The sequence below is a fragment of the Zea mays genome, chromosome 7 (assembly GCF_902167145.1).
Source record: "Zea mays cultivar B73 chromosome 7, Zm-B73-REFERENCE-NAM-5.0, whole genome shotgun sequence".
In the NCBI taxonomy this organism is placed as follows: Eukaryota; Viridiplantae; Streptophyta; class Magnoliopsida; order Poales; family Poaceae; genus Zea; species Zea mays.
Window position 1 is genome coordinate 142,872,142 of NC_050102.1, and position 10,703 is coordinate 142,882,844.

The window sequence follows — 10,703 nt, forward strand, 5'->3', positions numbered from 1 at the left end:
TTTGTTCGCTATCTAGTAGTGTCGTTCATTCAGTGCGCCCCCCTTGTCGCATGCAAGTGAAGTAGTACGTATGACTGCTTCTTTTGCATTGGCCAACCCACATGCATGATGAATTCAGTACTACTCACAATCATATGGTCGGGGCAACAAATAAAAGAAATAAACTGATCATCAATGGACTGACAGCTGATCCACATCCATGCTTTGACGGTTAGCATCTTGCAATAGCTTCACGTACGCGCATGGCAATTATGCTACCACGCTAAACTAGCTTGCGTGGACACTGGTGGACGGACACGACTAGAACCTAGCTCTAGCTGCTTGTTCACAGTCGGGTGACGTGACAATCTAACCACTGTATATATATGATCTCTGAAAGCCGCACGCCTGTTACATATATAGACCACTGTGCTTGTGTTCGGTCAGGTCGAAAAAGTGCGAGATCCCATCTGTATGAATGGTGCATGATGGTAACATGAGCTAGCTAGCGCATCAAGAATGTATATATATATATATATATATATATGTGCGTGCAAATCACCCAATGGTTGGAAGACTTGTGTTAAAAATGCGCGGCCTCTTGTTCGGTTGGCAGGAAAAATGATGATTTCAACATGGCGCGCGTGGGAACTCGTGTTCTAAGCATCACAAAAAATGAACAAGAGGCCGCAGCTGTTCCCACGCGCATGGACTCGTGTCGGCGTGTCGGCTTGTAGCCAGCCGCAACAGTGTCGGCTTGTAGCCAGCCGAACACGCCGACACGAGTCCATGGGCGTGTTCGGCTGGCTACAAGCCGACACTGTTGCGGCTGTTTGGATTGCTGCAGCTGCAATCCATAGAGAGAAAAATACTGTAGAAGCCGCAGCCGCAGCCGGATTGCAGCCGCAGCAAGCCGCAGCGAACAAGCTGTTTCCGCGTGCAAACCAATTAATAAAAGTCACAAAAAAAATCTCAAAAAAATGTAGATGTACTTCATTATCCACTATACCACTATATAAAATTTTAAGTTTAGATTCATCATATATTAAAAGATACAAAAAAGAAAAAAAATCTGAGATATTTTTCACTTTTTTCTATCTCTTAACATATGATGAATTTGAACTTTAAATTTTATTCAGTGGTAGAGTAGGCAACGAAGTACATCTATAATTTTTTGAGAATTTTTTATGACTTTTTGTTCACTACAAGAAACTGGTTAAAGAACGTGGGTGAAAACCCGTCGAACTTAATGTAATAAGCCGTCGAACTTACCGTAAGAACGTGGGTACCCACGTTCCTAACTCGTTAAGTTCAACGGTTTTAGCCAGGGCCCACGAACTTAACTTAAAAACGTCGGTACCCACGTTTTTAACATAACCCATGAAATTAACTCAAGTAAGAACGTCGGTACCCACGTTCTTAAGTTTACCCACGAACATTTATCAGTTTCTTGTAGTGGTTAGCTGGTTTGTACGGAAACTTGGTTTGCATCTGGTATGTTGCCATTAGTTATACATGGTGCACTACAGGAATCGCTTTCTTTGCCGAGTGTCTAAGACACTCGGCAAAGGCTATTTTACACTCGGCAAAGGCTTTGCCGAGTGTAACACTCGGCAAAGAACACTCGGTAAAGATTTCATCGGCAAATGGTTCTTTGCCGAGTGCTTTTTTTCGGACACTCGGCAAAGACTTTGCCGAGTGTCAAAAAGCACTCGGCAAAGAATAACACTCGGCAAAGGAAGAATAGAACAAATTAAAAAAAACAGCAAAACATTTTTTTAAATTCTAGGAACAATTCTCCAACCCTACCCTATTACCTTACTCGTTGCCCTATCATTTTTCACTATTATTTTGAATCAAACTTATATGTTTTGATGGTGAGATTCGAACTCGCAACCTCTCTCTCGCGCATACCCTCCTATACCACTACACTACTACACCAATTATGTTTATATTACGTTTCCATTCCCCATGTACTATAACAAATCGAGAGTAATTTGATTATTTAAGGCACTAAATGAGTTCATTTGAAAATGTGACCAACTATAAAGTTGCATAACTTTTTGAGATCTAAAAGTTTTATTTTAATAGTTTCTACATCCGAGATCGTTTATAAAATTTGAATTTTAAATTTTAAAACTTCACACGAAATTTTCAATGATAAGATGATTTCAAATCAAAAAATTGTCAACTACAAAGTTTCATTACATTTCAAGACCTACAACTTTTATTTTGGTGGTTTTTCCATCCGAGACAGTTTGAAAAATTCAAATTTCAAAATTCAAACATAGTTTTGCATAACAAGATGATTTCAAACTAAAACATTGTCAACTACAAAGTTTCATAACTCTTCAATACCTACAACTTTTATGTTGGTGGTTTTTCCTTTCGAAGTCGTTTTCAAAATTCAAATTTTAAATTTTTTAAATTCAGACGTAGTTTTCGTTGACAATATGACTTCAAATGAAAAAGTTGTCAACTATAAACTTTTATAACTTCTCAAGATCTATAAAGTTTATTTTGGTTGTTTGATAATTTGTTTATCTCAGATGATGGTTCTAACAATATGCACAAATTCTATACGTCTCTCTCGTAGTTTCATAAACTACGAGAGAGATATAGGTTTTATGAACAAATTTATTTTTATTTTGTCATATGAAGAAATGTTCAATATATAAATTGTACATCATGATGAGTTATACAAATTTGTAGTTGAAAACTTTTTCATTTGAATTAATTTACTACTTTAAAATGTGATTTTTAAATTGTCTTTGTCTAGTGTTGAAGAAAAAACACTCGGCAAAGAGCTCTTTGCCGAGTGTTGTATTTGTGACACTCGGCAAAGAGCCCTTTGCCGAGTGTCAAAAAAAGACACTCGGCAAAGAAACTCTTTGCCGAGTGTCAAAAATAAAACACTCGGCAAAGAGCTTTTTCGCCGAGTGTTTTCTTTTACCGAGTGTTTTTTGCGCGGCACTCGGCAAAGAGCTCTTTGCCGAGTGCCCGAAATAAAACACTCGGCAAAGAATATGACACTCGGCAAAGAGCTAAATTCCGGTAGTGGTGGGATCGTCTTTAGTATATTAGTCATTGAAGCCAGGTTTAATACAAATATTAGTTCTAGGTCTAAGATTTTTAGCGTCAGAGGACCTTTATTCCCGATTTGTAATAGCGGTCTAGACTAAAGAGCATCATATCTAAAGACATATATGTTGTATATATAAGCAGGTAATTAAAAAGCTACCCACGAGATAATATGTATAAGAGGTTTTGGATTCGAGTGCTATGAGTTGCAGGAGTAGGAGGCATTATTTTTTAAGGACCTCGAAGCTAGGAGAACAAGGACTCAAGCCCGTTTCCAACTTGGACTAAAGCTTATTTTCCGACTAGTGCTAGTATGATTATATTAGGGTCTGTTTAGATACAAGGTATAATCACTAGCTAGCTTAATAAATTAGCTAGACTATTTGTATAAATCTTTAATTATTTGTTAGCCAACTAGCTAGTTAAACTTAGGTAATAAATAACTCTAGCTTATTTAAACACATCCTTACTTTTGCATTGTTGGGGCTTGAGTTTTGGGAACACTTGCATGTCGCGACTTCTACATATTCCAAGAGCTTGCACATATTGGTTCATTGATTGCAACTTTACTTGTGTTTGCATCTGGTGCATCGGCACCAGGTCTTTGCTCTAGCTTCACTATCACTCGGTCTATTGCTCCTAAGCCTCCAACTTGCCCTTAACACTAGCAACCTAGTCCATCATAACTAGTCATGTCTTCTTATTTTCTCCACCTAGCCACATTACATCATGTCACGTTTCATTTGCAACGAGCTCCTTCATCACACTTGTTCACTACAAGAAACTGGTTAAAGAACGTGGGTGAAAAACCGTCGAACTTAATGTAATAGGCCGTCGAACTTACCATAAGAACGTGGGTTTACCCACGAACATAGCCGACGGCGATTTTTGGACGAACTTAAAGAAGTAAGTTCGACGGCCCCCACGTTCTTAAGGTTAAGAACGTGGGTACCGTCGAACTTAAGGTTAAGAACGTGGGTACCGTCGAACTTAAGCTTAAGAACGTGGGTTTTTAAGTTCGACGGGTGCCGTCGAATTTTTTCCCATAAGTTCAACGGCACCCACGTTCTTAACCTTAAGTTCGACGGGGCCACGTGGCCGTCGAACTTATGGGTCATGCCTGGGTCGGTGAGGGCTGCCCATTAAGTTCGACGGTACCCACGTTCTTAACCTTAAGAACGTGGACCCTTTTCCAGAAAAAAATAAAAAATACAGAAATGTAAAATTAGACACTCATAATATCACATGCAACACAATATATCACATACAATACAGATTTCAAACACATTGATATATGTTCATATCACAAATTCACATAAGTCCAAATATATAAGTTCGCAAATTCACATAATTAAGTCCAAATACATAAGTTCACAAATTCACACAGGTTCACATCCATAGTTCACAAGTTCAAACACACAAGTTCAAACATTAGTTCCATCGCTCTCGATCAGGACATCGGATTGTTGTTCGTAGCTCCACCACTAGAATTGATGAGAGCCACTTGATGAGAGCCAGAATCCTACAAAATAAACCAAAATTCTCATAAATACACAACTGGCATTAAATCACATGTACACAAAGATATTAATTATGCGTGCAAGAATAGCTGCACCAAGAAAATCATCTACAACCTATATATATTCATTCTTGCATTGGTCGATATATAAACTGCAGCAATTATATTATACTAGTGTATTACGCGCGACCATGCGCGCGTGGTAAACAACAATTTAGAATATTTGTAGAATGTTAGCCTTTTGGATATTGCAACATGATCATATTTAAGGTGAAAATACTGGTTCTAAAGCAGATAAATATTCTACATGATCATATAAGCGATAATTGTTTTAAATAAGATAAGCATACTATTGTTGTACTAAATAATTTGAGCACAAGATATTACGGTAACCGCAAGGAACATGTTTACATTAATGAAAGTAAGTGCCAAACAATGTATTCGTGTTATGAGACATGGCTACTTGACTAATGTACTTTGTCAGTGTTAAAAATGAAATGGACAGAAATACTGCAATACAATCACAAATTGAGCCTGACCCAGATCAAAAGGGTACTCAAAATGCATCTTGCATTGTCCACATTCCATAATTAATCATTCAGCAACATTATGGAGTTGTAGGTATTCATGTGTGCCACATAAAGGGACCTAAAAGTATAAAAAAGATGTAGGAATCATTATTGTTTGAACTGCCAACAAAAGGAGGTGTGGACAAATGAGAGTTCAACTTTGTCCCTAATACTGAAAGTTCAACTTTGAACTAACCATTAGAAGCATTTCGACCACCAAGGCCACCACCAGCACCAAGCACACTGAACATGTTCATCAAGGTGTTGAGGTTGACATTGGCTAGGATTCAAATTTTGCTGAAGTTATTAAATAAGCAAAGGGATATGTAAATCCACATAGAAAGGTACTCAATTGTCTAAAGAAGTTTAATTACATCAAGTTCCCCAACAGAGTTGATCCAGGACACACGAGAGATCAATACGTAGAGGTTAATTCGCAATAACTGAAAATGCCTGTCAAGTGAAATAGTTTAGGTACCACAGAAGAAAATAAGAAATAAACAAAAATTAGACAACATATTCTCATGCATAAGCAGACAGAAATTGGTATGACTAAATTATGCAATATTAGATATCCTTAATCAAGTGTTTCAGCATTTGTTCTTTAATATTAAATATGCCATAAACAAGCATTGCACGAGACAAAACAAACAGGTCATTACTACCAAGCAAGCAGCTGACAATGTAGAGAAGACAGGGGCAGGATGCGCGTCCTTACCTGGATGGAGACAGTGGTCTGCTGGTCCTAGTAGGTGGTGAACACCTGTGACTTCTTGGTCGGGATGACAGTGTTCCTCAGGATCAACTTGGTCATGACTCCACCAACGGTCTCAATACCCATGGTGAGAGGAGCCACATCAAGGAGGAGGATATCTGCATCAAGGTCAAAGACACCGTTATCAATGGTCAAGATACTGACATCAAAATAACCACCACCAAGGTCAAAGACAAGGATGTTCTTCTCGCCACCCTTCTTGTCCAAACCATAGGCAATAGCAGCAGCAGTTGGCTCATTGATGATCCTAGCAACATTGAGGCCGGCAATGACACCAGCATCCTTGGTTGCCTGCCTCTACGCATCATTGAAGTATGCTGCAAAAAACAAAACATAAGGAAGGCATGCTGGTAAGTATCCTTTAAAACCTCAGCAGTATCCTTTAAAACCTCCAATTAAGCATTGGTATCAAACGCAAGCAGTCAAAAACTTACCTTGACAGCTGTAAGTCTTATAATTTCATTACCCGTCCTGTCAACGAGTATGGGAAGGCATGCTGGTAATTCTCTTTCAAGACCATCACCAAAAGTAGAGACCACCAAACTCATGCAAGATATGGCGCATTCTTTTACCTCCTGGGAGAACACAAATTTGCATGATAAATGAGAGTGCACTGCAAGCACACAAGGGAGGGAGTGAGAAAAGAGAATTTTGCATTTTCATCTAAAGCAAATTACTAATGTAATCTAGAAAGGCAATAAACATTATCAGAAGTTCAGAACATAAACTAGCAAATTTGGGCATAACATTCGGTGAGCAAGCTAGTATCAGGAACACAACACAAAGGTGAGTCAGTAGTGAGTTCTACGGGAGCATGTTGGTACCTGAATTCCTGAAATATTGGAGTACAGGAACGAAAGCAAGCTGTAAACATGAGTAAGCGACAGATCACTGAAGCAACTGCGAATGAAGTGCTGGTGTACCTTCTGCTTCTTCTTGAACTCCTCCTAGGTGAGGGTGTGCGTCTTGTGTAAATTTACTGCTCAAGTAGCGACTGGGATTTGAGATAATATTATACACACACTTTCCTCAAATGAATAACAATCTAAAAAATCTTAGTGAAAATTTACTGCTTCAACTCGAGTCCACGTACCAATGTGTGGCACATTCATGCGCACAACCTCCAGTAAATCAGTAAGTGCGCTGCGGAGACCCTTGACAAAGTGGCCTCGGAGCTTCTCCTAGTCGTGCCTCTAGGTCCAATCCAATCACGTTGAAGTATCTAATTTATAAAGAGCAAGAAACATGTTAGACTATTCCATGGGTTACAGTTTAATATATGTTGTTGAAAAAAAACCTTAAGATCATGACAGCCAAGTCTGATTGCTTCTTTAATTTTGTAAAATCTAGGATGATGTCCTCTACCCTCTTCTTTTCCTTGCCATATGGATTGATAGGATTCTGTGGTAGTTTAGAAAAATAATTAGAATCATGACATCATCTATAAAATTAAGGAAAGTAAAAGCTCATGCATTGAGAGGCTAACCTGGTCATTTCTTGGATACTCACCAAAATATTATTCATTAGGGAAGTCAGCTCTCCACGACAAGTAATAATATATGCAAAATGCGGTTGTAGGAAGCAATCATGTTATACATAAGCTTGCAGCCATCCTGTGTGTAAGCAGGTAAGGTGACCATGGTCCAAATACTTGTATATTCCATAGTTTTCAACAAAGAATATGTTTCCTCTAACGAGTTTTCAACATTTCATATCTGAGACATGCGGGACATCATACCTTATCATAATAGAAAGTGTTCTCCCGGAGGATGTGTTTAGCAACGAGGGGTCAAAGACAACAACGAATGATTTGGGTCCAAAAGCAAGCTTGTTGACAGAGCCATGCTGTGAATTAAGACATCATAACACATTAGTGTTGCAGGAGCTGTCCTCGTAGTGCCTAATCGAATTTTCCTATATGGTCAACTAAGTGTGAACAAAGTATATCGAAGCGACGACAACATGCCAGTGTTGCAGGGTTCAGAAAGGGGTTGTGCATTCACGTCGAGGAACCAATCGTAGAGCGAGAAGAAGAGGGGCTTACCGAAGAGGTCGGTGACGGGCCCTCAGCGACGGGCATGGCCCGAGGTTGCCGCCGCTGAGGAAGTTGGTCAGGAGGTTGCTGGCATTATCGAGTTGGTTCAGCTGCTTTGGTTTGGGTGGTCGTTGCTGCTGCTTATCGACTGGCACCTGCACCAACGAGCAATTGGTACAGACCGGTCGATCAGCCACTCGGCCTAGCAGTGATTATTCTATTAGATACAAACGGTAACTCGAGCGAATTCAGCCGGAGGCACCCCCATCTACATGTTGAAGTCGACAGCTCGTTGTTCCCGTGGACCATGGCGGTGTAGTGTAGCCGTGCAGGCAACAGATCGAGCACCTGGCGGTCGGCCATACGTGGACCGCGCCACCGCAACCACCAGCGCCGAGAGTGAATGAGGAGGTGGGTGAGTGCCCGTATGGACGCGTACCTGAAGCTGAAGGTGAGGCGACGTCTCCAGTGGGACACGAATGGCGCTGAAGCCGCGAAACCGAGACGCGGCGAGGCTGCGGCGGATCCTAGGAGCAGTGTGGCCGCGGCCATGGCGCAGGATCCCAGTAGCACTCCCACATAGAGCCAGAGCAGTGAGGTGGAGAGTGGCCGCTGGTCATTGGACGGCACACAGCGGGGGGATCTACGTCGCAGGGGCACGACGAGACAGGGGCAGGGTGCAGCACCGAGGCCAGGGAGCAACGCATGGAGCCGGGTACGACGAGGGCAGTAGAGGGGGAGCAATCTCTGTGCGGCTCTCACGAGCGCAGAAATTTTGGGGCGGCGGCGCGGCGGTGGCGCGAACCGCTCACGGGGGCTCGACGGCAGCGCGGACCGCTCGCTGGGGCGCGGCGGCGGCGCGAACAGCTCGCGGGGCGCGTCCCGCTCGCGGTGGCGCGGCCCCCTCGCGGTGGCGTGGCGGCGGCGCGGGCTGCCGGCGGCGGCGCGGCCTGGCGCGGGTGATAGAGAGGCGTGCGTGGGTGGGAAGAGACAGAGTGAGAGAGAGAGCCGCGCGCGTGGGTGGGAAGAGACAGAGCGTGAGAGAGAGAGCCGCGCGTGGAATTATTTGGATTTAGGGTTTCAGGCTTAAGTTCGACGGTGCCCACATGACCGACGAACTTAACTTAAGAACGTGGGTACCCACGTTCCTAACTTGTTAAGTTCGACGGTTTTAGCCAGGACCCACGAATTTAACTTAAGAACGTGGGTACCCACGTTTTTAACATAACACATGAACTTAACTCAAATAAGAACGTGGGTACCCACGTTCTTAATTTTACCCACGAACATTTATCAGTTTCTTGTAGTGGTTGAGTATATCAACGTAACCAAGCCACTTCATCATCACGGCTGAAGTAGCTCACACTAGTGTACCTATAGACTAATCGCCCATGTATCTTAACACAAACTTATATTAGTCCACCAAAGTTGTCACTCAATTGCTAAAACTAAACAATGTCCTTACAAGCAGTCTTTTCTCCGGCATCTAGCACCAGTGGGTTGCATATAGAAGGGCTTCAACAACGTTAAGGGTGTCGACAATGCTGTAAGAGCCAAAGTCAAGGCGTCGAAAATCCTTCAAGGATGACCACTGCTGTAAGGAACCTTCGTGCTTATTGCCTTGCCATGGTCCTGACGCAAAGCTAGGGAGTGATACGCACCAAGTGGTCATGCTCCTTTGGCGTACATGGAGGCATAATGTGTGATGAATTTAAGACATGATCCATAGTTTTGAATAGCTAAATAATGACAAAATTGTATGTTGTCTAAATAACAATAAAAAATCAGGTGTTTAAGATACACGAGAAGTGTTGAAGAGAATGTTGAAACAACATAGGAATATATAATCCATTATAGAGGTGACGGCGTGTGGTGCATATTTATCCCCAAATGATAGTTGGATGAGATGCAGTTTGTTTTTCTATACTATACTTAAAACACCAGTTTCAACGGTCGTCACACGTCATCTTTTTATAAATAACCTCTCACAGTTATTTCAAATTAATTCGTTGCACGCCTATATATGGCCAAGCGGCGGCCCAGCATGGGCCAGACGCTCGCGGGCCACAACTCTGGCCCATGCACATCATGTCGGTCTACTGACTGTGACGGGCCAGCATGTCGGCCCATTTAATTAAATCACCGTAAAATGTTAAAAAGCGGGCCAGACGCTCGGGGGCCACAACTCTGGCCCATGCACGTCATGCCAGTCTACTGACTGTGACGGGCCAGCCTGTCGGCCCATTTGATTAAATCAACGTAAAATGTTAAAAAGCAGTGCATGAGGTGGGGTTCAAACTCATGCCCTGATGGAACAAGGGCGGGAAACAATGGGTGAAGCTGTCTAACCAGTAGAACATCCTGCTTAGATGTTTTAAATATTGAATATAAATTGTATATATGTAAATACGTTTTTTTAAAATAAAAAATATAATCGTGTCGGGCCGGGCCAGCACTACGGGCCGAGGCTACAGCCCAAGCACGACACAATGTTCTTGGCTCTTGCACGCATTAGGTTGTTTCTGAGACCACATTGGCGCAATGGACTCCATGGTGTTTGAGGTTGATGAATTGGATGGAGCAACAATGATTTGTCACACTAACAGTAAATTGAAAGGTTATTTGTTGGTTTTAAACGTTAGTAATTGCTACGAAGTAGCATAATTTATATGGAGCGCATTCGGTGTTTATTGATGCTTGATTTTAGCAACCACTCCATATTTTGATCCATCTTTTTTATAAATT